The following is a 26,162-nucleotide window of genomic DNA, read 5'->3' on the forward strand; positions in this document are numbered from 1 at the left end:
TAAAAATTATTTTTTGAGGGGGGTAATTAGATTTATTTATTTGTTTCATTTTTTTAAATGGAGGTACTGGGGATTGAAACAAGGACCTCATGCATGCTAAGCATGTGCTCTACCACTGAACTGTACCCTCCTCCCCAAGGCAAGTTTTCTTATCCATTATTCTGCAGCTTAGGAGTTCAAGTAAATTAAGTTGAAATCCAGGTCTTTTGATCCCACTGTGGTTCTTTTCATTATATTGTTGGGGAAGCAGTTCCTTTATTAATTCCTTTATTCAGCATTTTTTGAGCACTGACTTTGCATCAGGGCCTGGCTAGGTGTTGGAAACAGAAAACAAGAAATGGTCCTTTTCTTCAGGGGCTGGAAGCCTAGATCAAGAGCTGGGTAATGTGATCTGAGCTATGGTAGCCATGTGCAGACTCTGAGGACAAACTGTACCCTTGGCTTTGCTTGGGCTTCCCCTGCCTTCTGACTGGTACACACCAGGTCACCTCATCCCAGAGGGGCCCGCAGCCCACAGCACATTGTCTACCTTGGTCTCCTCTACCCTCTCGGCAGGGCCTGAAACAGGATCATCCCTGACTATATGCAGTGTGCTGAGAACCACCAGACTCTCCCAGTGGTGGTCCAACCTGTGGGAATCATCTCAGAGAGAATTTCTTTTTCATCTATAAGGGAATATCCTTGGTGAGCCAGATCAGCCCGTGCGGCTCCCAGTGGGCACTCTGTATCCACTACAGGCACCACTATGCACCCGAGAATGGGTGGAGCGGCTTCCAGACCCACCGCAAGGTCGTGGGCCTTGTCACCATTACCGACTACCTCTTGGCCAAGATATTCTAGAAGCTCCATGTGCAGAGGAGCTGTATGGCACCACGCTCTATGACTCTCAGCTCTTTGTCTTTATGCTGCATGGGGAGGTGGCTGAGCAGCCGCACACTGACGTGGCCTTCAATCTACGAGGACTGAAGGGTGGTGGAGAAGAGGATTGAGGACTTCACTGAGTCACTCTTCATCTCGCTCAAGTCCAAGTGGCTGGACGGGGCCCCTGACAAGTCTGGGGACAAGATCTCCCTCCTCTGCATCCTGTTTGAGAAGGAGGACTTCGTGGGACTGGACACAGACAGCAGGTAAGTCTACCTGGAGGCCCATCCGCCCTGGCTGTGTGCTAGGTTCCTTCCCTACATCCAGAAAGGGATCAGCAAGGAGGAAGGCTGCCTTGCAGCCAAGGAGGGAGGTGCAGCCCGCCGGTTTTCAGACTTTTAAAAATGAATCTGCCTTTGGTTCAGAGAGATCCTTTTAGGGTTAGTGTGGACACTTCCCCTTTTCAGCCAGGACCCCTGGTGGGACCCCTGGAGTTGCTGTCCAATAAGTAGCCACAGCCACTGACGCTAGGAGCCCTGGGGAGGAGGCTGGTCTGAGCTGAGATGTGTTGTAGGTCAAATGCAAATCAGACGCTGAGACTTGTTTACAAAAAAGAATGTAAGCTATCTTGTTACTTTCTTTTTTTTTTAACATTTTTTATTGATTTATAATCATTTTACAATGTTGTGTCAAATTCCAGTGTTCAGCACAATTTTTCAGTTATTCATGGACATATACACACTCATTGTCATATTTTTTTCTCTGTGAGTTATCATAACATTTTGTGTATATTTCCCTGTGCTATACAGTGTAGTCTATTCTACAATTATGAAATCCCAGTCTATCCCTTCCCACCCTCCACCCCCCTGGTAACCACAAGTCTGTATTCTCTGTCTGTGAGTCTAATTCTGTCCTTTATTTACGCTTTGTTTTTGTTTGTTTGTTTGTTTTATTTTTTGTTTTTTAGATTCCACATATGAGTGATCTCATAGGGTATTTTCTTTCTCTTTCTGGCTACTTCACTTTCTTGTTACTTTCTATATTGATTACATGTCAAAATGATAGTATTTTACATACAGTAGATTAAGATCTGTTCTTAGAATCAGTGTCTAGTTTTGTTGTTGTTGTTGTTGTTGTTGTTGTTTTACCTTTTTAAATGTGGAAACTGGGAAACTTTCTTTACATGGCTATCATTTCATTCCTGTTGGACTGCCTGTCCTGGGACAGTCTCATCCCTTTGCTTATAGATGAGATGCTGAATCCCGAGATGCAGAACGAGGTGCTGGTTGAGCTGTGGGTGGAGCCGGTGTCTCCTGCCTCCCAGGCCCAGCACCTGCACGGCTCAGTCCCTCTCTCCCTGCCTGACAGCCACCATGCCAGGTTAGGACATCAGAAACACCGCCAGGGACTTCCGAATGAGCTCCTTATGCAGGCGAAAGCATGTCACGGATTATGGGACAGAGCAGGGAAAGGTTCGCTGTCACTTTGTCCTTGTGATTAGGTCAACGGCCCCACTTTGCCTTGGAATTGCAGACGAGCTCTTCTGGGCTTTCTACCTCCCCCACCCTCTGCTCTGTTTCCCTGAGTAGCCCTCGTGCCGTCCCTCGGGCAGAAGAGGGCGAGATGCCTTTGCCGAGAGGTGGTCCCCTTTGCTGGGGAGCGTGAGGGAAGCTGTGTCACCAAGGCCTCAAGCCTCAGGACCTGAGCCTGCTTTCCTCTTGCTGGAGAGCACTCATGGCGGTCTCACAGGTGACGGTCAGAGGACCTGGCACGTGCTGCCGGGCCCGCTGTGGAGGCTGTGCTCCGAGATTCTTGAACTTACCTAAGGTCAGACCCTACTTTCTGGTTGTTGGTAAGTTGGAGGAGGAGACACCAGAGAATTGACAAAAATAAAGTCCAGGCCAACCCTGTGAGTGACAGGCACAGGGGACCCGAGTCCCACCTGAGTGTGGTACCTGGCGGGCTCTGGATGAATTTTCACTTCCTCACCAGACATGCCTCTATGGCTTAAGGAAAGGGCAAGGCATGTCCTTGCCACTATATTTGTCCTCACAGGGCTCTGTGATCTACACACCCGTGCTCCCCTTCTGCTCCTTGGAGATGAGGTGGCAGGTTTAGGTGCCTGGGCACTGCCAAGGGCACAGTTGCCAGCACCGGGTCACTCCCAGGCTGGCTCTGTTCACCTGTCACCTCCTGCTGAGCCCCAAGCATCAGGAGAGTTAGGTGCCTCGGTGATGCACCAAGGTGGGGCTGCACGTGCTCACAGCACCTGCAGCGTCTGCAGGGAACACCTACCCCTGGACAGACTGGTGGGTGAGCGGTGGAAGCCTGGAGCGCTGCCCCAGCCCCCTGGCCATTGCCTCCTCTTTTGTCATAGGAGACACTGGTGACATTTTTGCTCAGCAACTGCTTGGCTCTTAGTCTGCAGACTCACCGGAGAATGCCAGGTTGCTTTTGCCTTTTGAAGTCTGTCCTTGGGATTTGACTGAGTAGCTAATTTCAGGACAGTGTGCTTATTGCATAGTGGTTGACACTGTCACCATTGTTTACCCAGAACCTCGTGTACCAGGCATGGCTCTCAGCATCAAAATACAGCAGCGCATTAAGCCTCTCTCCTGGTCATTCTGTCTGTTCTGGTACCTTAAGTGCTCAGCCAGCATCTGAACGTCAGTGAGATAATGCGGCCAGTGAGCTCGGGTCAAACACCTTCTCCTCCAGTCACTTTTACTGTATTGTTTCTTTTACTATTCCATGGTCATTAATTTTTATAACAATGCTTTGGTGCAGGAGCAGAGCATAATTCTCTCCTGCTACTTTTGGTGGGAGTGAGAAAACATGTCCAGCCTGAAATGCGACCACATTTTGTAGCTCAAAATCTGTCTAGACGCATGTAGGTGGAGTTTTGGTTTGGGGCACTGACCACGTTGGGGTCCCCATGGCAGCGCCGCTCCCCTCAGGCCCCTGCCTTCCCTGGAGCAGGAGGTGAGGGTGGGTCTCACCTTCCCCGCGTCCCTGTCCTCATCACACTCACGTAAATTCTTGTACATGCTGTTGAAGTTGTTTTTGTTCCTGTGTGTTTCTAATTTTTGTTTGTTCCTCTTTTCCTTTTTCTTTTTTCCTTTTTCTCTTGTACTGCCCTGTGAGCACGTCATTGGGTCTGAAAAGGTGGGCTGTGCACAGCCTGCATTGGAAATAGCCAGATCGCCCTCCGTGCTGTCTCCATCTCTTTAAAAAGCAAAACTTAACAGCTGCCTTCATCCATGTATTATCCTAGTCATCTTTTTATTTTCTAATTTTTTGGAGTTTTTGCTTTGTTAGCACATCATCCACTGGTGTTTGATACATGTTAAAAGCCTTGTTTTGAGGAACCTGTTTGGTCCTCCTTATATTTGGTGACAAATGCGCCCTTATTAATTTTGTTTGTTGAGGAATTGAGATGCGAATTGATTTAGGCGGCTGCTGAGGGATTTTTTTCATGGGGTATTTTCACTTGGAAAGTCAAAGTCTGCAGCACCTTGCTTGATTCTGGCTTTTACACAACTGTACTTGGTACGCGGTTCCTGGCCGTCGCTGTATGATGTGCGTGACTGTGCTTCCTGGTCTGCTGTCCCCGGGAGGACGAGGACGTCTGGGGGGGTGAGAAGCCCACAGGGGGCGCTGTTGGAGGAAGCAGTCACCAGGTTTTCTTTTGCATTCGCCTTCCCCATGCCATTTACTTTACTTTGCCTTCATAAAGGGGCAGAAGCGGGTCTAAAATCCATGCCACTCTTTTGTTCCCTTTACGAGGCTGTTTTTTTCTGAGTATTAGGACAACATGGCCTTCTTCTAAGTACCTGGCTCACTTGGATCTGGTGGACACAGGGACCGCTGACGAGGACCTTATCTTCCTCTCTGCTTCAGCCAGTGGGCGTTCAGAGCCCGGTCTGTGGTTTGCCTCAGCAGCCGTGCAGGCCTCCCTGCACCATCCTTTACTTTTAACCCACGTTGGCTGTAAATAGCTGACTGTGTGTCTGTTGTAGCTGACGTCCACCACTGACGGCCGTGTCGTTAGTTTGTGGTGGTGAGACTCCAACACCCCAGTCAGCCGTGAAGGGAGATGCTTTGACCGACCTAGGACCTTGGATTCTCACCCCCACCCTGCTTCATCTCACCCGGGGGAAGGGTTTGGCCACCACCATCATGCTGGTCATGAGACCTTGTTTCTCCTTTCATGCTCTGGTCCAAATGTGGACACTTCATCCTTCACTGACTTGGTCTCGCTTGAGACAGGCCAGACATTCTGAAAGACTCCATCACATTCTCAGGGGGAACAGCACAGAAGTAAGTGTCGCAGGTAGAAGGGGTCAAGGCTGTCCGGGTTGGCAAATGCAGGCTGGGATCTGTGATGGCTGGGCTGTGCCCTGGACACAGGCCTTTCCCGTGGCTCCCGAGAGCCCAGGGGTTGGAGTGAGGACAGCTTTGCCTGGGTTCCTCCATCCTCACCTGCTCACTGACATGTGTGTCTGCTAACCAGGAGCTCCCCCAGACCTCAGGCCATTCGAAGTTCAGACCACGGGAGAACATTTAATCCCATCTCCTGGGCCTCCTTTGTGAGAATCCAGTGCCTTCTGAGGTGACCCGTGCCAGGAGATGCCTCCCCCTCCAGGGAGCACCCTTCGGAGGACTGTGACTCACTGCACCTTGTTGTGAGCTTATGGCATTCCGGTCGTGGTCCCTGCGGAGCCAGACTTGAGATGGTCTTAGAGACGGAAATGACAAGACTGATTCCAGGGCAGGGCTGGGGGGAGGGAAGAGGGGAAATTGAATGTGACCTCAAACACCTAGGTAGGTGCTGGGGCTGTTACTAAATTGGGGAGCCTGGGAGGTACCTGTCAGGAATCGAATTCCAGAGTAAATGGTGGGCATTAGGCATCTTTAAGATGCCATTTGTCATCCAAGTTAGGACTTCAAAGAGGCACTCGGGTCTATGAGCCTGGGGCTCAGGTGAAGGAGCCGGACTACAGATACACGTTGGGAGTCGTCATTTTTAGCTGGTGTTCACAGCCGTGTAGGTGGATGAGCTCATCTTGAGAGGTGCAGACTGAGGCTGAGGGGGGCAGGGCTGTGCCTGGGTTGGAGGAAAGCCCAGACCATGCAGCTTTGGTGTGTCAGTCAGCGACGTTTGGGATTTTCAGAGCAATGCCATTTATCCTTAAGGGGCCGGGGGGTGGGCAGGGCCACCCAGGAAGAAATCTGAAGGGAGGGTTGTGGCCACGTGTGCGTGTCTTGGGACGATGCAGAGGCTGCAGGGTCCTGGAGGGGAGACTCCTCAGGAGCTGGAGTCGGAGTGGGGAGCGGGGAGAAGGTAGTCACACTCACCTGTGAGAGAGGGAGGGAGGGAAGCCTAGGGCGTCCCCACCCTAGTGGACTCACTTTCCCATGAACAAAAGGCAATCAGACAGAAGATTTGAGGTGAGAAGGGATGGGAGCTGGGAGAGGAGCCAACCTGGAGAATGGTGGTTGGACAGTTCTGAAATAGTCTCCCTGCAAAATAGAATTAAAAAACCCAGATTCTTAAGAACATTGATAGTGACTGGGGAGGAGAAAGTTCTTTTTCTGGCCTCCTAAGGTAAGGCATGTATCCGGGGATACACAGAATAATCGGGCAGTCTGTCCCGGGGCCTTGACCCTTACCAGGGGGAACAGTGCAAGTTTAAAGGGGGAGAAGGGCAGCCGAGGGAAACTAGCCAGACCCTGTGTCAGGTACCAGTCAGCAGCCCTACTTGGGTGTTGCATTCACAGCATGCCTCCCAGCTGGGCGGTGGCAGCCCCCTTTTGCAGATTGGGAAGCCTTCTCAGAGGGGTTAAGGAATTGGTCCGTTTAGCGGCTAGTAAATGCTGTAGCAGGATTCAAGCAGGGCCTTGTCAGACTTCAAGGGCATGTTCTCTCTACTAATTCCGGTACCTCCCTGTTGTACGTGGAATGGTGAAGTGGGTCAGTTTTGGAGCCTTTCAGAAAAAGTGCGATTTAAGTGCCTCAGGACTGTTTCACAAAGCTCAGTGTTCTTTGATGGTTCGGAAGCACCGCAGTGCTTTACACCCCACAGATGTAAGGTCTTACTCCTTTGACGATGACGTGGTTGCAAATGATGTCCAGGTGCAAAACCAGATTTAGCAGCTTCTGAAGGGAAACCCTCCAGTTCTCCCTTGATCGGCTTTCTTCCGTGGGATGTAACTCTGCTGCAGCGTAGGCCTGAGCTTTCCGTATGGAGTGAGGGTTTGGTATCCAAAGGTAGCATAAAACGGTCAGATGGAGATAATCGACATTGACAATTTATTTTTGGATTTCATTAGACAAGATGCACTATTAGTTAATGGCCCATATAACGTATAAAATTGAGTACAGAACACTGCATTTCTTACTTTCTACTGAGAGTTGTCTTCCAAAGTAAGGTTGTCTGCTTTGGAACGTCAGCTCAGCCACTAGGGCGCCTATCAGTGTGTTGGTGTGGTTGTATTTACACAGTGCATGTAATCTGGGCTTTCTCAGCCCCAAACACTCCAGTGCAGAATCATAGGCTGTAGCCATCACTTAGTTATACAGATACTTCTAAAACTATATACCAAAAAAAAAAAAAAAAAAAAAGGAGAGAGAGAGATTGCCTTTATCAAAGTTCCTTTGGATTCTAACTGCAAACTGTTGCTGAGCAGCTCTGGTTTCCCTTGGATATGAATATACACATTTCTTTGCATGTAACTTGGTTTTAGGAGTAGAACAGCAAGCTCTTGCTTTCCATGAGCCACAAAAATCATAGCCAAATGACACACGTATGAAACATTTTATTATTTTTTCCGAGACAGAATCCTTGAATTTGGGACTTGGGCTGTGATTTTGCTTTTTGGTCTTCCCACCCCTCTTGTCATCTCACTCCTTTTTCCCATGTGGCCTCCAAGAGGTCATGGTCTCAAAGGAGTGGGTGGAGAAATAACAGTTGGTCGCCTTGCAGTGCTGCTGTAGAGGGAGCCCAGCCTAGACCTAAAGGACATTATCAGTCCTGAGGACAGAGTAAGAGTCAGCCAGGAGAAGGAGTCAAGAGGGTGGCTCAGGTGGCAGGAGCAGCCCGGGCAGAGGTCTAGAGGCTTGTGGGGTGTGGAATCGGGGAGGACACTGGAGAGGGCCTGGGGGTGGAGGGCTTTGGAGGAGTTTGGTTTTTACTAGAACTGACACTGAGGAAGCAGTAAAGGGTGTCAGCAGGAAGTGACCCTCAGGAGAGGTACTCCTGGTTTTGCTTCTGATGTTCTACAGAAAGAAGGGGTTGGGATGGGCGAGAGCAGCTCTGTCTGTCCCTTTGAGACCCACCCCTTCATTTATTTTATAACACACGCATTTCTGAGTGTCTAGGGGAGAGGGGGTGGACCCACAGTTGTAAGCAAAATGTACTTGCTTCTTGACAGCTTAGCAGTGTCAGAAGTTGACTTAGCGTAGAATGTTCTAGGAACACAGCAGGGGCACCTAACCCAAAGTGCGGAGGTTGGAGGGAAGGGAGGCTTCCTTGAGAAACAGTCAAAAGGAGCCTGGAGGCAAGTGGGAAGTAGCAGCAGGTCAGGGAGCCCCTAAGGTCACAGAGGACCTGGGTACTAAGGTGAGGCTGGGCAAGCAGGGTTGGGGGTGGGGCTAGAACTCTACCAGGGGGCCTATGAAGAGTTTGAAGTGGGGTGATGTAATCAAATTTGTGCTTTGGGAAGGCTGCCCTGGCTCTGTGTGTATGTGTGCGCGTGCGCGCATGTGTGTAGCGGGGAAGAGGGGGAGGGTGCCACCAACTGGGAGGGTCATTAGAAGACCTTTCACAGGCTGGGAGGTGACCAGTGGGAGAGGGGCATCGGGGCTGCTTGGGGACGGCAGGGGCAGTGTGGATGACGGATTTACTTATGGGGAGGGCTTGTTAGCGGGGTCGCTCTAGCGGCGCCTTGTGGCTGGAAGAAAACAGGTGGAGGCAGACAGGTGGACTTTTCTCTCCTTCCCTGCCTTGTGTGATGACCTTAGCTCAGCCAACATATGGAACAGAAGAGCTAAGTTCCAGGGTAGCCCAGAACTTTGTTGAGCTCGTTCGAGTGAGATCTGATAGGATTTATGTTTGTGTTGAGATCTGCATGTTCACTTAGCTAGAAACGTCCCGTCTTTTGGGTTTCCATAGGGGTTTTTATTCTTGATAAAGATTGCTTTCTTGGTGAGAGGAAATTTAATACAGCTGCTTTCTCAAAAAAAAAAAATCTTATCTTTTAAGAAATTTAATATTCAAAAGAATAGGAATATTTAAAAATGATAAAGTAAGGTTTTGGTGTAGTTTCTTTGGTTTCTGAGTTGATGTGGAGTTAGAGCCTTTGCATTACTTAATAGCACATCCTTGTCAGTATTTAAAGAGCTATTAGTGAGTGCCCCAGGCCCCACTTCTCAAAGCATCATTAAAGCTTGCTCTGAAATAATGAAGTCATAAAAGTCTTGTTTGCAGAAGCCAAACAGTTGTTTATAATATGGAGCATAGCTCCCTTAATAAAATAATAATAGGTTCAAAATTAAGAAAGTGGAAGATAATTGATTTTTTTTTTAAAGCTGAAACGTAAACTTTCTTGTGCTGTTACAACTGGAAATTTTGAAAAGAAAAATCCCATTGTAATATCATCTACGTGAAATACATATATGTCTATCACGTTTGAAAAGTAACTGCGCAGTGGTTTTTGAAGTCAGGACAATTCCAGCTCAGATACTGGCATTGATGGTTGCCGGTTTTCAATGGAAGAGCCTAAATTTGCCTTCTTAGTTTTTTTATTTTTTTATTGTTTTGTAGTGAGAGGGTTGAGTAGTGCTTTGCCAGCATGATTTTGGGGCAATTTTGGGGAAGATGTCATGCACCAGCAGTGAGATATTTCCATGCATTTTACTTTCCGGACATCATGAGGGCACATGTGGGGGTTTGTGCCTGCAGGCCAAGATGCTGCAGGACTCCCTGAACCATCACCGTTATGTCTTGGATCTGCTCCGGTCAGTGAATGACTTTCTGTTGCTTGGAGGTAAGGTGATCTGATGCAGATGATCAGATGTTTAGTTAAAGTACTGTTACTTGAAATAAGAGAAAACCTAGAAAAAAATGGCTCTAAAATACAGGATGAGGGAGGAGAATTGGCTGAACTGCTTGCAGTGGGGAATCTTCTCAGGTGACTCCCTCACTGTGTCTCCTGTCAATCTCCCCCCCAGCCCTGCACGGCAGTCCTGCTGAGGCAAGCATGCACTTTCTCAGAAATGCTCTGAATTTCCTTGTGCCTCTGTTTGTTGGCTTTTTTTTTAAAGCACATCTTGCCCTTTGCTTAAATGCCATCCCTGCTAGTGACCTCTTACACTCATTCTTCTGGACCTCGTCCATACATAGCTGCTGAATGGGTGAATAGAATGTAGTATCCCCATGTAGTGGAACATTATTCAGAGTTAAGAGTGAATAAAAAAGAAAAAAATAAAGGGGAAGATGAAAATGGCCACCTGCTCTTGGAAGTCCACCCTAACTGCTCAACGGGCCCTTTTTCCTTTGAAACCCAATCCCTTATACTCCTCTCTACTCTTTTTGATAGTATTTACCACCTTCTAATAAACTTTCACATTTTCAAAAAAAAAAAAAAAAAAAAAAAAGAGATGCTGATACCACTTCAGCATGGACAAGCCTTGACAACAGCATGTTAAGTGAAAGGAAGCAGACACAAACGGCCACATATTGTTGACTTCAGTGATCTGAAATGCCCAGAATAGGCACATGCAGAGGCAGAGAGCAGGTGATGGTTGCAAGGGGCTGGGTGGAGGGGGGTTGGGGAGTGACTGCTAGTGACAGAGGTGTTCTTTTGGGGTGCTGAAGTGTTCTGAAAAATATATGGTGGTGAGGGCTGCACAACTGTGAGTGTGCAGAAGACTGCTGAGCGCTGTCTCTGGGAGTGCCTGTTGTTGGGGGCGGCTTAATTTTGTTCTCACCCTGCAATGTGAAGAGTCATCTTGTGCTGAGGCCATTCTACTCCTGTGAGTGGTGAGGCTCAGAGACTTTGCAGAGTCATGTATCTTTTTTCCCCCCTTGCTGAGTGTAGGCAAAAAAGGTTTAAGCCTGAGAAAGTGCTCCATCTGCAGAAATGTCTTTTAGTTTTGCATGGTGTAAAAATCTTGACAGCTTTTTAATCATTGAGGACAGTCTGTGGGGGGAAATAGCCCGTGAAGCCTGGGTGAGACCTGGAAGAACCGCTCTTCCCTCCCTGACATGGGTGGGGATTTCACCCCCATTCAGGCAGTGAAGGGCCCAGACCAGTGAGCGGAGTTGACAATCGTGAATATTTACGTGTATCCGCTGCTTCATCTTGGATATTAATTTCAACCTGAGTCAGTTTGTGGCGGCAGCCTCATCCTACATCAGGAATTTATAGGATCTGCTCTTTGAGGTGAAGACCAGACAGACTTGATTATTTAACAGTCTTTCTTGAATTGATATCTCAGATTCCTTTGTCAATAGCAAAACAGCAGAAATACTACGTCCTTTAATGCCAATGTGACCTGGAGCAGGTTTAGTTTCTGTGCCTCAGTGGCCTTATCTGCGGGTGGGGAAAATGATAACAGTGCTTCCCTCAGAGGGGCTGGTGAGGGGGGAGTGAGAAGAACAAAGTGAGGACTTACACGAGATGCTCATGAATGACCAGATTTAGTGCTCTCAGCCTGGTGAGGCCTCAGGGGCAGAGATGTCAGAACAGAGCAGTCCTAGCCAGAGCTCGATCCGTGTTGGCAGCTGTTACGATCACTATCACCACTGTGGGTTATCAGGTAGTTTTAAGACTTGGTAATATGAATTCATGAATAATGTTAAAAGACTAGACATCTCAGATCCGATTTACATTGTTCTCAAGATTTCCTCTGAGAAATGGATATTTTTTTCCCCATCTTAAATCTGAGTTGAGTCTCTAAATAAAAAAATTCTGTAGTCCTCCATCTTTCTGCTTTAATTCTCCATTTCTTAAAAAAAAAAAAAAGTTTTTAAATGGAGTTACTGGGGAGTGAACTGAGGGTCTCATGGATGCTGAGCACATACTCTCCCAACTGAGGTATAATTTCCCCCATAATTTTTTTTTAAACTTTACTTTCTTAGTATTCAGAGGTTAGAGGGCTCTAATTCTTTTTCTGGAGACTTGTCCATGAACCTGTAAATCTATAATTAATGGACAAAACTTGGTTTATTAAAAAAATCAATAGAATATTCTGCAATCCATCCAAAAGGAAATGCTCATTGACTTAAAATGTTTCTCCTTTATGGTGATTTCTACTTTTTGGTCTAGCTTAATTAATTAAAAGTAATCCTCATCATCATAATGACGAAGCTTGCTCTGAGTGGGCACCTACCAAAGACTAAAATGCTTTCCTCATATTTTACTTCATAGCAGGTGTTTGAGGGTAGGTAACAGTGTCTCCTTTTTTGCAGCTGAGGGATTGAGACATGGGGCAGCTTGTCCCAAATCACACGCAGCTGGTGGCGGCAGGCTCAGGGCTGGAACCCAGGCTGCACAGGATGCATTCTCAATTGCTCCTCTAATCAGCCTCCCGTTGAGTGGTTTCCTGGACACCTGTGAGTCCGTAAATGACCGATTTTAGTGACCTCAGCCTGATGAGGCCTTCAAAGGAGAGACACCAGTGAGAATGTGAGACAGAGTGGCATAAATTAAAATTGTACATTTTCACAAATGTTTCATTCTCAGGTAATGACTTAAAAAGTTTATATTTTCTTTATTTTAGTGCTGTGTAAGCACTAAAAACAAAACATTAAAAATGATTATAGTGCAAAAGAGGAGTGGGCTTTGAAATTCCAGCCATTGCTAATGATGTTGCCTGGTTTTCTCTAGTGGTGCTTATTGACTGAAAATTCTACAGACTGAAGTGGTTTTATGTAGTCTTAGTATGGAGGAAAAGTTTGTCAGTAAATATTGAATGTAAAATCTTTACTCTTTTCTTTCCTGATGATGAATATGTAAGTTGTTTTCATGGCTTAAGTACATTTCCTCATTTGTGAAGTTTGAGTGATGCCATTTACCATGTCTGACTGTGAGTGTTAGACTCCTTGTATACAAAGCACCCAAGAGGTTCTTAATAAAAATGTGCTTTCACAATAACAGATAGTTTAGAAGGATGAACTCTGAATACTAAAGAGGGTGGCTTATTTCTGATGCATATTCAATGTGTATATATATGAATATATGAATATGTCTTAAAGTAAAAGGGATTCAGGGTTTTTTGTGTGTGTGTGTGTGTGCAGTATGAAGTTTTAATGAAATCTGTATCATTCTAGTGAGATAGGGACTAGATAAATTGCCTTAAGCAGACGGCCTTGAAGATTATTTACACAGAATGTGTGTTGTTACAACTCAGAATTCATGTTGCTGTGTAACCATCCACTCAGACATTTAAATTCGTAGGAATCTGACCAGAACCATTAAGTTTAGAAAAATCCATTTATCATTTTCAGGGAATAAGCTTCTCTCTTTTGTGATTAAAGAAAATTTTGACTTTTTTTCTGCACTTTTAATAGGTTTCAAAATATCAAAACATTGATTTGACATGTCACTTTTTTAATAGAGAGAATAAAGCTCATGCTGTTTTAATATGTAAATTAGTGATTTTTTTTATTTCAATAAATGTATGATTTCCGGGCTCTTTGAGAAGTATTTTGCAAGATACTTAGATTACCTACTGTTGGAAAAATACAGGCGTGACTTTTATGAATATAGGCCTAGTACAGATCTGTTGGCTTTTGCTACAGTGCAAGACATGAGGCCTAGGAGAGCTTTGCTTCTGATTGCCAGGAGGACAGTTCCCAGGTCTCAGTCTCCTCTCCTGTAAAATGAAGTGGCTGGACTGGATTCTTTCCTCTTCTAAGATGAGTTTCCATGAGCCTATGTATTTTCTTTATACTCAGGAGTATTAGCAATATCAGATTAAATACTGAATACACCTCCCTTCCCCGAAGCAAAGTGCAGTATGTGCTATGTAAGCTTTTAGTTACCTGATTATTGTTTCTGATCCAACAGGCAATTTTTGTGTTGCATCTTTCCCGGCAGCCTGGAAGGTCTTTTTAGCCATAGGTGGCGCTGTTGCACCTTCTTACAGTCTTAATTTTCCTGTTTGTAAAAGAAGGCTTAAACAACATTATTTTATTTTGATTCCTTTGTTTAATGCTTCAGGATAGCAAAATGTCCATTATGTCTGTCTAACTGGAAAAATTATTCTGCTTATATCTTGATTTTATTCTGTCATCTCGTGTGAACATTTCAGACTTGCTGTGCAAACAATGGCAAAATCGGACTTTTCTTCCAGTATTAGAAACCAGTGAGCCAGGATTTTATAAAAGACCTAGAAGCGGCCTCTGGAGCACCTTAAAGCTGAAAAGTGTACTGAGTTCTCTGAGTATTGACCCCGCCGCTGTGTATTAATTGGTGGGAGGTGATTTGGTACATATAGGAAGGGGTGTAGTTTTTTGACTTGGGTTTGCGTGAACTTGTTGCCACTGAGCCACGTGAGCCTGAGTCAGTTTCTTCTGAGTTTTTCCCTCGTCTGTGAGATGGGGACACTCATATCTGCTTTGTAGAATTGTGAGAATTAAAAATTATGTAAAGTGTTTAGTACAATGGGTATGTCAAGAGGGCTCATAAACTTTAGCTCCTGTTTTTTATGAAGCCATCACTTTACAGTCTTTGGCAATTACTAAGAAACAGGAAAATAAGAAAAGATGGTTTTATGATGAAAGATATTTTAGGAGTTTCCGTAGTTCCTCTACACATAATTTAGCATCAGAAGTCAGGACCGTTACACAGTGTCCCTGAACCAATGTTAAGCCACAGAATTTTTTGTTACTTCATATATGTTGGGGCTTAAGGGGACCCAATACTTATACACATGTTTTCTCCAGCAGCCAACTGAGATGACACAGAAGAGCAGGCAGGCAATAAATGTCTCCCTTATTACTGATGAAGCCACGTTCTCAATGAAATTCAGGGCTGTGGGAAAATTGGTGTCATTATACTGTGTCTCAGAAGTAGAGACTCACACAGTCCCAGGTAGCTCTGGGCCACAGAGAGCCTTACCTTGAGAGGATCAGCCCCATCATGCACAGGGCTGTCCTGCCATGGAGCTGAGTATCCCGGATGCTTCCCAAGGGTGGCCAACAATAGAGGGAAAGGAAAGGTTTCATATGCCCTGCTTGTCTCCCCGGACTCACACCTCAATCTGTTAGTGTGAGGAGGGCTTGCCATGGGCCAGGGGTCAGGGGTGTGAAGGGAGAAGCACTCTCCATGGCCCAGAGGAGTGGGGAGGAGGCATCCCCTCCCTCAGTTTAAACAGGTAGTGGGATGGAACAGAAAGGTGCTCCCCAAGAATTTATAAAAGGGGAAATAAGGATTTCCTTTGGGACTTAGACTAGCCAGGAAACACAGAAGATGATTAGAAGGGAGACTTGTAAATCACTTTCATATTAAATTGACATTTGTTGAGCACCAAAAATTTGCTACACTCTTTTCTGAGCGTTTTACGGAAATGAATCCTTCAATCTTCACAACAAGTGAGTAAGGAAGGTTTGATTGTTATCCCAGTTTTACAGTGTCGAAATTGAGGCACACAGAGGGTAAGTAAGTTGGCCAAGGTCACAGAACTAGTAAGTGGCAGAGCTGGTATTTAAACCCTGGCTGTCTGGTTTCCAGGCTCCCATGGATGGGCTTTGGGTGTTTAGAGGTATCTGCATCCCTGGATCTCTGTACTTCTGTGCATCAGTTAGCCCAGAAAGGACAGGGAAAGGAGAGTTATACAGGTGCTCACAGTCATGTCTCAGCCACTGTCCATGGAGAGTGAACAGTGATTGGCTTTAATTGTCTTCCAGGCAGCAGATCTGTTCATATAACAGAAATTTAGTCCATTGAGTTAATCTAGAAACCCTTCCTGCTCTGCTTCTGTCCACGCTTGCCATGTGACTGCCTGCCCGTGGTTGGGCCGTTGAGGAGAAAATGTACTCATGGTTGAACTCTGATATTTCAGTCTGGTTCATAGTTTCATTTCTCCTGTTACATTAATAAATTAAATTTCTGGTTTTCTTGCATCAGTCTCTCATGAGTTTGGTTAATGTGAAACCAGTCCATGGGAGCCCAGGGGTGCTGACAGTATAATTTCTGAGCACGTTGTGGCAATTCTACCCGTGCAGACCTGGCTGGAGGATGTCCGCCTTCCTCACTGATTTCCTCCAACAGCAGGGTCCTCTCCCACCCCCGGATGTGAGGCTGGGAGCTCTTTGAGTAGGGCAGTCAGAGGCCAAGTCCACCAATCAGAAAACGATGAAGTACCTAGAAATGGGTTTAATAGAAGAAAAGGGCTTCCAGGTATTCCGAAGGGCTGTTCAAGTCCGTTTGGTGAAAAGCTGTCCACTGTTTCTGGTTGAGCTGCTTCTTTGCTGTTGAAAAGTCTGGATTAGATGAAGGGATTTTAAAAAGCAGAAAGGAGTGATTTCAGGTGGTACATCCACACCGGTGAGAAGTGATGGATGACCGTCTGTGTGAGGCATAGACAGAGTCTTACAAACTTCATAAAGCAGCTTTAAAAGCTCTGCAATCTCAGTGCACTTCATTTGGGGTCCAGTTCATTACTGGTCGCACTGAGAGGGCAAATAATTGATGATGGCAGAAAGGACACGGAGGCATCAGAAAGGTCTCAGTCATGTTCCCTGTTTAAAGGATGTGGCACAATGTAATATATTTGAGCTGGTTTTTCAGTGAATAGTTTTGAGTGTTTTCTGGGTCTCCCCAGTCCCCCAAGGTTCCATGCAGCTGGGTGTCCCCTCAGTGCAGCACTGTCAGCGCTTGCCCTGGGCTGACGTGGTGTCACGGGGAGCAGGACGGTCAGCGTCCCCTGCTCCTCCGAGCTCCGTCTCCTCATCCGCAGTGCAGGGTTCCTCATCCGTGTCTACTTAATAGGGTTGCTGAGAATCACACGTGATGGTTGTCAGGTGTGATTTGTGGTTGTCACTGTGTTTGGCATATAGTCAATATTTGATAGAAACTCTTCTTTTTTATTATAATTTTGTCTCCTAAATTGTAGTGGTTTTTAGTCTGCATTCATTTCTTTTTATAACTTTATTCTTATTTTTAAATAAGCACTTATTTTAATTTATTTTTTGAAGGTACTGGGGATTGAAGACAGGACCTTGTGCATGCTAAACAGGTGCTCTACAACTGAGTAATACCCACCCTCCTTGTCTGCACTTAAAAATAAATATTGCAATACACAAAATAGCTCTTAAACACCATCCTGGGACCTATTTTCTGTATAGACAATTGAATACATATGCTATTTCTATAAGAATAATTGTTGGGACATACATTTCTGAATCTGTTAATGTACTTAAAAACGATCATAGCTATTGATAAACACGAGTCTTGGATCCAGTATTTCTTAGGGTCTGTTTTGCCATCATGGGAAATTACATTCTGCAGAGAAGGCTAATTGGGTCTCGTTGATATTTGGATGGGTTAGCAGATGATCAAGTCTTTCAAAAGCTGACAGTTTTGTATTTTAAACTAACTACAGAGTTATCTTCTAGAAGCTGAAGTCCCAAGCTTGTGAAGTGCCCAGCAATTCAGTGTGTATGTGTCTGTCTGTGTGTGTGTGTGTGATTTCAGGAAAGTAGAAATAAGTTCCATATAGGCTTCTGATTCCTTTCTCCTCCAGTTCAAGGTGTAGGCATATATTTACACAAATAAATTGATATTCTTTTGTCATTTGGCATATTGGTGGGAATATGAGGTTCTCATACTTGTTTCAGAAGTGTTGGGGAGCATGAGCTTAGAAAATGGGAGGAGAAAGCGGCAGGGAGGCCCTTCACACTTTGTGCAGGATATGAGAAACAGTAGCTTTTCTTTTTTCTTCTAATGCAAACTGGCACTGAATTGTAACATACTATTACTCAGAATTGCTTTTCTGATCAGATACAAGTGCCTCAGATTTTTCAAGGCAATATGAATGATGAAATGTTTTAGCAGTTATCTTTAAAAGTAGTTTTATTTTTCAAATAAAAGGTCAAAGCCTGTTATTTCTTCCAGCGGTACAAGAAGTTCTCATTGATCTAATGTACATGATCAATGTGCTTAGTTTCTTTGGGGTTTTTTTTTTTTTTTTAAATGCTTGTTTCATTGTGTTGTGAATGAATGTTTAAAATTTCTGGATTTTGATCTTTAGAACATGCTGATTTATCAGAACTGTTAAAAAACTGATTGTTGTTTGGTTCTTGTTTGGTGGGGCACCCTATTGATTTATGTTGTCTGTTAAAGAGGGAAATTCTTCCTCTAGCCTGCAGATCATTAAGTGAATGGTTTGCAGTGTGCCTTTAAAATTCTTTGAGTGAATTGATCATGTTTGTCCAGTGAATTTTGAATTGACTCATAGTAATGACTTTGCTTTGATTCTGTGCCTTTTGCTCCTCTCCACATGAATTTGAATTCTCGGTTGCATTTTGTATACATGTTCTTAACAGGGGAATAAATTTTGCATTTTTTACAGAGTTGGGTTTTCCTATCCTCTCTGAATGCCTTCTGTAAATAATACAGCAAAAATCTCTTATTGCAGTGCTTAATTATTTCATAAACTATTTTTTGTCTTAATCAGAAACAATGAAAAAGAGTGATAATAAAAAATATGAAAACCTTCCTTCCTTTGAAGAATAGAAATCAGGTGGTCAGGCTCACGCATGCTTTGTGCCTGACACCCTTACTTTCATGTCATTGTGTATCATGATTTGGAGATGGAGTTGCTTCAGGTTTGTAGATTTTTGTTTTAACATTTGTGTCGAATTCTTTCTCTAGGCTGTTGTTTCCTGTTGGGTTTGTGGAAAGTGTAGAAGGGAAACAAATGCTTTGTTTTGTTTTCAGGAGGCATGAGCTGCTGATGAGAAAAGAGTTGAGGGTGGGCTGAGGAACAGAGTGAAACTCCCTCACCTCCAGGCTGAAACCGATGAACAATGAAATCAATTAGATGTATCGGTATTTGACCAATAGAAGTCAGAGAGCCCAGACTGGCTAGTTATGCCCAATGGAAAGTACTGAATTCACCTGCAGAATTAGGTGCTTTACCAAGTAGAAGCAGCTTAGAGCAATCAGAAAAATCAGTCCTATGATGAGATATAAAAAGAATATTATATCTTTTATTTCTGAAAGTTTTCTGCGTTAAGTTGTGTAGAGTTAAAATTAACTTTCAAGCGCCAGGAATTAAGAGTGTGGGTGGTTCTGTGGGATCGTTATTCAGGGATGTGTCTAGACCCTGCTAGAGTGGCTGAAGCTGGCAGGAAAAGACCCAGAGCCAGGATTTGTCATCCTAGGGTGTCCTCCATAATGGTTCCATGTGGGAGTCCATGATTGGGTTAACAAATTGTAACAGAACCCAGCCTCCTGTCAACTTTAAGAAGAAAAATGTGCTTAGTAACTGCTTTGCAAGCAGGCACCTGTGCATCCTCACTCTTGTCTCCTTGCTGTAAAATGCAGAGACAATGCCTTGCTTGCATAGTTGAGGTTTTAGATAGCACTCTGCTCATTGCAAAGCAATGACCCAGGCCATCAGCTATAAACGCTGGGCGTGCGTGCTGTTAGATAGTCTATTATCCCCAAAACAAGGACCTGGCTGGTCTGGTGGTCTGCTTTGTAATGAACATATCTAAAGGATGTATCTTGTTCCCTCTCCCCATGACTTCCCTAAAGGTAAACTAAGCCTTTATACTCATTGTGGATTCTACAATCTCTGTCTCATCCTGTCTTTCCCCAAGTTCCTGTTTACTATCACACAACTGTTCATGACTTTTTCCTTTGATTATACACAATAAATATGGGAGCATTTGAGAGGATTGTGGAGCTGGCTCCCTACTCCCTCTCGCTTTCTTGACTTTTTCCACAGTCTTGAGTAATTCATTCCGTGTCGGCAAGATTTCTGCCAGCCAGAACCCACAGTTCCAGGTGAGAAGGATGCAGGCTTTATCTCTCCTACCAGAGGGAGAGAGAGAAGAGAATTGAGATCTGCTCCCCCATGGTCCCTTCCTGCTCCAGGGCCAATCCAGTTCACCTGCAGCCTTCTGGCCTCTGCTCACAGGGCCTCTGTCCCAGGACTGACCACAGCCTTTTCTCCCTTGTCAACATTTCCTCTGCCTTTCAGAAGTTGGTCTCTTCTCTGCAGTTCAGCCCTGGCAGATATGATGGTGGTCAGAGTGCTGGTGGGCAGTCACCTGGGGACTCCCAGGAGCCATGCTGATTCTTCTGAGTCTCTCATTCAGGGTTACAGAACTGTCGAGCACCAGAGGAAGCCCATTCACGTGAGGTCAACACAGCATTGCATCACTTTCATCTTATTTTTAATTTTCAGTGGAGAAATTATTTGTTGCAAAGTGTTCCAGATTTTCGGCTGCCTGCTTTCCTCACCACCATTTCTTTGTTGGCTCTGGTGCTTGTTTTAAGAACCAGGTTTCTTATCTGGTCATTTTTAGCAGCGGGACTTGCCGAATCCTTGATCTACATTTGAAGCAGAATGTTTCTTCGTGATGTCACACTGATTTTCCTTGTCATTTCTGAATATTTCGTGTACACTCAGCAAGTGTTTCAAGTGAAGTGCTCTTGTCCAATTTCAGTTAACTCATATTTGCTGATCTCCTGCTTTTGTGCTGAGGGCAGTTTCTTCTTCCTGTAATAAAAGTTAGCAATTTGCATTTACTATGGGAAGGTATTGGCCCGAGGTGCTTTTGTTCTTAACAGTTTTAATGCAATTCACCCATTAAAATGTACAGCGGTTTTTACTCTATGCCGAGAATTGTGCATCCCAGTCAATCTTAGAACATTTTCATCCCCCCAACAGGAAGCCCCGTACCCATAAGCAGTCATTCCCATCTTCCCCATCCTCCCCCAGCCCCAGGGAGCCACTCATCTCTCTCTGTGGATTTGCCTGTGCTGGACATTACATGTAAATGTAACCATCTATTGTGACTGATTTCTTTCACACGGAGTAACATTTTCAGTGTTTGTCCATGTTGTGGCCTGGGAAAGTACTGTATGCTTTGCTATTGCTGAATAATATTCCACTGCATGGATGGGCCCTTCTGTTTACCCATTCATCAGGTGATAGTGTGAAGGAAAAGCTGGGCTGGTCTAACAAGATAACTCACAGGTCTAGGAATGTGAAGGAGAGGCTGGGCTGGGCTAACAATATAACTCACAAATCTAAGTATTGGAATACTGATATGAGTTCTGCTAGACTAACTTGTAAATCTAGGTTAATTAGTGTTGGTTAGCTGTTCATGATTTTTGCTATCCAGCTGGGTTTTCAAAGATACATATCTGGCTTTGGAATGTTGGTTTGCTGCCTCCCTGCCTCCACCTTTGTGATGATAATGCTGCTAAAGCTGTTCCATGCCTATTGGCCGAATACCCCGAGATTGTACTTTACTGTATAAAAGCTCATGCACTTGTGTTGAAGGTGCTCAGAGCTTCGGAGCAGAAGCCTCTCAGAGCACGCCGGCGTAATACATCTGAGTACTCCAACCCTCCGAGTGGTGCTTGTTTCTTGACTGGCCTGTCGTTTCTGTAACATTTCACATTTGGGTTCTTTCTGCTTTTTGGCTGTGATGAGTAATGGTGCCGTGAACATTCCTGTAGGAGTTTTAATGTGGACATTTGTTTTCAGTTCTCTTACGTGTGTGCCCAGTAAGCAGAATTTCTGTGTCATTCAGAAACCAAGTGTTCAACTCTCTGAGGACCTGCCAGGTTGTTTTCCAAATTGGCAACGCTATGTTACATCCTCACCAGCAAGGGCTGCGTGCTCTTCTTCCTCTGTGTCCTCATTAGTGCTTGTTACTCTTTTTTTGATTATAACCTATTGTAGTGAGTGTGAAGCGGTTTCTCCTAGTGGTTTTGACTTGATTTCAATTACAGCTAATGATATTGAACATCGTTTCACTGTGCTTATTGGCCATTTGTATATTTTCCCTGAAAAATATCTTTTCAGATCCTTTATTCATTTTTTAATTGACTTGCCTTTTTATTGTTGAGTTGTAGGAATTTTTCTTTTAATTTGGAGATACAAATTCCTAATCAGATAAATGATTTGAAAAAATTTTTCTTCTGTGTGTTGTTTTTTTCACTTTCTGGATGGTGTCCTTTGAAGCAAAGTTTTAAATTTTGATGAACTCCAATTTATCTCTGTTTTCTTTGTTCCTTGTGCTTTTGGGGTAATATTTAAAATCTGAGGTATTTTATTTAAACTTTTATATATAAAATAACTTAATTCTTAGGACCGTTCTAGGAGATGGGTGCTGTTGTTGACCCCAGTCTATGGATAGGAGACTGAGATCCAGAAAATTTCACTGACTTATCAGTGTCACAGCTACCCAGTGCTGTGGGAGTTCAGACCCTCATGTTTGTCCCCAGCGTCTGTGGTCTTCCCCACCATGCTTCACTCCTTTCTGCAATCGTTAATGAAAAAGTCTTTCCTTTTTAGATTCCTTGTTTTTTTTTTTTTTTTTTTTTCTCATTGGGGACCTCATCTCCTCATTTTCCTTGCAGAGGTCAGCGTAGGTTTATTTTAGGTCTCATGCAGGCAGAAGCATTGCTATCAGTTTACTTCTTTATTACTCACTCTCCAGTGATGATTGTTGCTAATTGACCTAATCAAGTCATGCTTAAGTCTTTCCTGCTCATGACACTAAAAACAGAGTCATGACTTACAGAATGCTCAAAGAAGAAAGTACTTGATTGATTTTATTTTGCTAACCAATCAAATCAATCAAATAAAAACCCCGGAGTTGACACAGATTATAAGCCCTCCAGAATAGGGTCACTGTCTTCCTTGTGTTTCATTTGTTTGGTCACAGTGTCTGGATAGTACCTTGCTGTCCAGCAGTTTGTTAGGATACGGTGCTTGTGAATCATTGTAAGGACAGAATTTTGACAACAGACTGTGTTGTTCATTTCACGAGGGAAAAGATAATATAGAAATACTGCTCAGATCTATTTTAAACTTAAGCTTAGAATTTTGAGAAGAGTTCAACAAACCATACAAAGATTTTTTTCACTAATTTTAGATCTATCTTAGACACATTATGGTTACATAGCAGAGAAACTTATCAACTAGATTTGACAAGAGGAGTGTATTATTGATTATTTGTTTTAGTTGAAATATTCTACCTGGGATAAAGTAATCAGTGCCCATAAATGAACAAATCTGTTTGTATTTCTATGCAACATGGGAGCAGACTTCATATATTTATATATAATATATATGACTGTGTGTTTTAATCTGTCTGTCAGTGTTTTTATAGTTTTACAGCAATGTTGTAACTTTAGAATTCTAAGAAAATCACCCCCGTGTCTAGTGCAGTTTGTACTGTGTATGCTGTCTTATGCATGGGGTTCCACTGTCCCCTCAGTGAGGAATTTCCTCTCCTATTGAGTTAGTAGCAGAGTTAAAGGAACTGTGATTTCTAGGCCTTTGCTCTCCATGTGTTTGCAGTTGGCTGTCAATCATGATTTTCCCTTTCTTGAGTTTTCATTGTTAAATTAGAATTTTTGAAAATTACTATTAATAAATTGCATCAGTCTCCCTAGAAACTTGATGTGTTCATGCTTTTCAGTTTTCAACTTATGAAAAATGTAAATGCACTCTTGTTTTTAAGAAGTTCTTTTTCACTAGACATTTGTTTACCTCCTTATAGTTAAAATATTTTTTTCCCAATGAATGAATTGGTGTGCATGTTTTAAAAGATAACTTACTTTTTATTTTTCTTATTGTAACAGTTATATTCATTGTAGAGAATTTAGAAAATAAGGATAAACACAGTAATAACTTAAAAATGGCCTCTAATCTCACCTGTAGATACAGTTGTAAGGTTTGAAACTGAGAATTACAAGTCCTCTCACGTTGTTCTTCTTTTTCAAATACGTTATGGTTACTGAGACCCTCGAATTCCCATATGAATTGTAGCAGCAGCTAGTCAGTTTCTGCAGGGAAGCCCGCTGGGACTGTGATCGAGACCTAGTTGAATATACGGATCGCTCTGTGGAGCACTGCCATTCCAAGAGCGCTGTCTTCTCATCCAGGAATGTGCGTGGTGTGTCTGTCCAGGTATTTAGGTCTTCTATAAATTTTTTCAACAATGCCTTGAGTTTACAGAGTATTATTTTACTTTTTTTTTCCTTTGACTTTATACTGAGGACAAGTGTGCAAGGTACCGGGATCAGAAGTGTTTGAGCCCCGCCACTTGCTGCCATCATGGTCACTGTGCTCTTGCTTCGCCCTCTGTACAATCTTGCACAAAATAGGACCTCAGTAACTCTCTCGAATGAATGATTATATGATTGTTGGATGATGCTTGAGAGTCCTTGTGATGATTGATTTTGCCAGCCTTTCCCCACTTCTTAACTATGCCCTTTCCCTTCTTAAACTGCCAGCCTGTGGCATTGATTTTCCCTGTCTGTAGACTTCCTTTCACTGGTTCACGATAATGTTACATGTGGGCTGTGGAAACTTGCTAGATGTCAAGAAAGAGCAAATCCATTGTATGCTTGTGTTTTTAGAGTGTGGTATTGCTTTATCGAATGAAATTAAATCAGGCTGACACCATGAGCCTTCCCGTGAGCTCTTTTCGCCTTCCTATAGGTGATACTGCTCTGGTTGCTGCATGTGCCCTACCCCCAGTCTTGGTTTTGGAGTTGAGTAAGTCACCATCAGTGGAGACCTCTCTTTAAAAGATGAAGAGAACATTTGCTCCTTCTCCCTGGTTGGGGACTTGGTAGAAGTGAGGTATCAGATAAAAATGGAGCCCCACCTCATTCTGACCCCCGCTCTTTCTGTTCCTTTCTCCAGGGGAAAAGAGTACAATTCAACAGTATAAAGATTGATTGTGAGATAATGAGATAGACAAGACAACAGATCATTTATTAAATATCCTTTCATGCCAGAAACAAATGTATTATACACACAAAAAGCACACAAATCATGGTAATACCGTGGTTACAAACGTGGGTCCGAGTTCGAGTCCTGCTCTGAAGTGACCAGTCCTGTGAGATGGAGAACTGGTATGTCGGCTTAGCCTCTCCAGGACTTGTTTTCTGTCCTGCAGAGACGGGGCTCGCTAGGCGTCCCCCCCCCGTAGAGGTGCTGTGGGGTGTAAATGACGCGCATGGGCAGCCCGAGCACAGCTGCTCGTTCCTCGAAAGTGCAGGATATCATAGCTTTTGCGGTGACGGCTTTATGACCGCCCGGTATAGACGCTCAGTGCTCCAAAAGGCTGCCTTGTGGTTTGGAGATGGGATTCTCACTTCTGTAAATACCCAAGGATTATGTTATTGAGCCCTGGTGATTTGAATCTATTCTTTAGAAAGTACATATTGTAGATATATTTTTCAAGCATGCATGCTTTTTTCTTTTATTATTTATATTTCTACCCTCTCATCTCTTGGTGTGATTTTTCATGGAATCCAGGAAACAGTCCTAAGCTACCTGCCTCTCATACTTCTCTGTGGTGGTTTTCTTCCCTGACTAGAAGAGGGTTTTGCATAGGAAATTTTCTTTGTTCCCATTTTCTTGGAGTCTCTCAGTCTGTCTGCCCATCTCTCACCTGTTTATCTGTCCATTTATCTACCCACTCATTCTTCTGACTTGTTCCAAAAAGCATGTTCGGCAGCTTACAGAAGAACAGATACCAAATAAACAGGTGAGAGAATGGGGCCAAGTTCGGACAGTGAGGCCAGGAGGCAAGCCTGTGTGAGGGTTGCAGGCGTGAGACACACGTCTCTGCCCCGTGAGTTACAAGATCGACAGCAAGAGTGTGCCTGAGTCTCCCAGCAGATACAGGGAAACAGGTTTTGTGGGAGATGCTCACTGGCTGTGAAATAAATAAGTGGCTTAGGAGAAGCCCAGCCTTTCCAGCTACTAAGGCTTAGGAGAATATTTTGAGTGTCTTCCAAAATCAGAGTATTTCATCTTTTCTTTTGTCACAGTTCTACGTATAGTTGGTTACATTCTATACCTGGAAATTTCTCCAAAACTCCTTCCCACGTGAGTCCCATGGCTCGGGAATGGGGTGTTTCTGCTCATTGGCGGGGATTGGCCAGAAACAGAAAATGACAGCCTCAAAGGAGCCTGGGATTTGTCAGTTATGTTTTGTCAGTGCTGTAGATTTCAGAAAATGCTTTCAGAGTTTCTCTCCATCTGAGGTGGCAGCGAGGTCTCTTACCAGCATCAGGAGCTC

The 26,162-nt window shown here is 44.1% G+C and overlaps 1 protein-coding gene across 11 annotated transcripts in view; it reads left to right on the top strand.

Moving 5' to 3' along the window:
* Positions 1-26,162, top strand: part of LOC141574108 (trafficking protein particle complex subunit 9-like) — a 59,056-nt gene that overhangs the window by 4,275 nt on the left and 28,619 nt on the right. For 7 of the 11 annotated variants that reach the window (XR_012500803.1, XM_074347878.1, XM_074347883.1 and 4 more), the window contains one exon: positions 556-1,127. The gene's annotated coding sequence lies outside the window, so the exon portion shown is untranslated. The remainder of the gene's footprint in view (positions 1-555; positions 1,128-26,162) is intronic. The other 4 variants (XM_074347881.1, XM_074347876.1, XM_074347879.1 and 1 more) reach the window with 2 other exon arrangements.

The sequence above is a fragment of the Camelus bactrianus genome, chromosome 19 (genome assembly GCF_048773025.1).
Source record: "Camelus bactrianus isolate YW-2024 breed Bactrian camel chromosome 19, ASM4877302v1, whole genome shotgun sequence".
NCBI lineage: Eukaryota > Metazoa > Chordata > Mammalia > Artiodactyla > Camelidae > Camelus > Camelus bactrianus.